At 26.4% G+C, this 1,736-nt stretch overlaps 1 pseudogene; it reads left to right on the forward strand.

Annotated features, from left to right (window-relative positions):
* Positions 1–696: 696 nt before the first annotated feature.
* Positions 697–1,474, forward strand: LOC142322744 (cytochrome b-like; annotated as a pseudogene).
* The last annotated feature ends 262 nt before the right edge of the window (positions 1,475–1,736 follow it).

Raw genomic sequence — 1,736 nt, forward strand, 5'->3', positions numbered from 1 at the left:
ACAGTAGGAGGACTAATAATTATATTCATATATATATATATATATATATATCAAGAATTGCATCAAATGAAAAATTCAAACCAAGAACAAAAATTTTTTTAATCTGAATATTAGTTGCATTAATTTCTGTTATAATAAGAAATTTAGATCCAACAACAGAAATAATTACTAAACTTAATGAAATAAAGGAAATGACAACCGAACTAACTGAAGAAAAATCAACAAGAAAATTTTTTAGAATATATAAAAGAAATATTACAATTACAATAATATTTATCCTAATTATTACTATAATCTCAGTAAACAACATCGTAAGAACATTTGAAGGACCACTTAAAAAAACTTATGTTTAAATCAATACGTAAATTAAGACCAATTAATTCATTCTTAATTTATTTACCAAGACCATCAAATATTTCATTATGATGAAACTTTGGATCACTTCTAGAAATATGCTTAATTCAAATTATTTCAGGATTATTCCTAGCAATACATTATTCACCAAGAATTGATAAAGCTTTTAAAAGAATTGTACATATTACCCGAGAGAAATAATTCGGATGAATAATTCGAAATAATTACGGATGAATAATTCGAAATATTCACGCAAATGGTGCATCATTATTCTTCATTTTAATTTTTATACACACAGGACGAGGAATATATTATGGATCATTTAAATTAAAGAAAACATGAATATCAGGATCATTAATTCTTTTAACATTAATGGCAACCGCATTCATAGGATATGTACTACCATGAGGTCAAATATCCTTCTGAGGAGCAACAGTAATTACAAACTTAATTTCAGCAATTCCTTACATAGGAGAAATAGTAGTACAATGAGTATGAGGGGGGTTTGCTGTAGACAATCCTACGCTAAATCGATTCTTCACATTCCACTTTATTTTACCATTCATCTTATCAATAATAGTTAAGTTACACCTAATATTCCTACACGAATCCGGATTCATCCAACCCACTAGATATGAAAAACAATATTGACAAAATTCCATTTCATCCCTACTTTACAACAAAGGATATCTTAGGAATAGCAATAACAATAATAATTTTTATAATAATAATTAATTTAAATCCATTCCTCACTGTAGACCCAGAAAATTTTACACCAGCAAATCCACTAAGAACACCTCCACACATTCAACCAGAATGATACTTTCTATTCGCATATGCAATTCTACGATCTATCCCTAGAAAATTAGGAGGAGTAGTAGCACTAATAATATCAATTATAATTATTATATCGATACCATTCTCAATAAAAATAAAATTCCAAACAAGATCATTCTACCCAATAAATAAAATAATATTTTGAACTATAGTAAATACATTTATTCTACTTACATGAATCGGAGCACGACCAGTTGAAGAACCATACATTATTACAGGAAAAATCTTGACCACAATTTACTTTTCATTTTTTATTATTTACCCCATGTCCGCAAGGATATGAGATAAATTATAAATTAATAAGCTCAAAGCAATATAACTTGAAATTATAGGAAAGTATAAAATACTATTAATTTTTTTATCACCTTAAAATAATGAAAAACAAAAAAATCCTAAAAAAAATAAAAACCAAAATGTAATTTAAACTAACAGGTAAATAACTCCTTCAACAGATATATATCAATTTGTCATAACGATAACGAGGAAAAGAACCACGAACCCATACAAAAAAATAAATAAGAAAAACAACCCTAATAAAAAAAAAA

This window comes from Lycorma delicatula, chromosome 4, assembly GCF_047948215.1.
Source record: "Lycorma delicatula isolate Av1 chromosome 4, ASM4794821v1, whole genome shotgun sequence".
Lineage (NCBI taxonomy): Eukaryota > Metazoa > Arthropoda > Insecta > Hemiptera > Fulgoridae > Lycorma > Lycorma delicatula.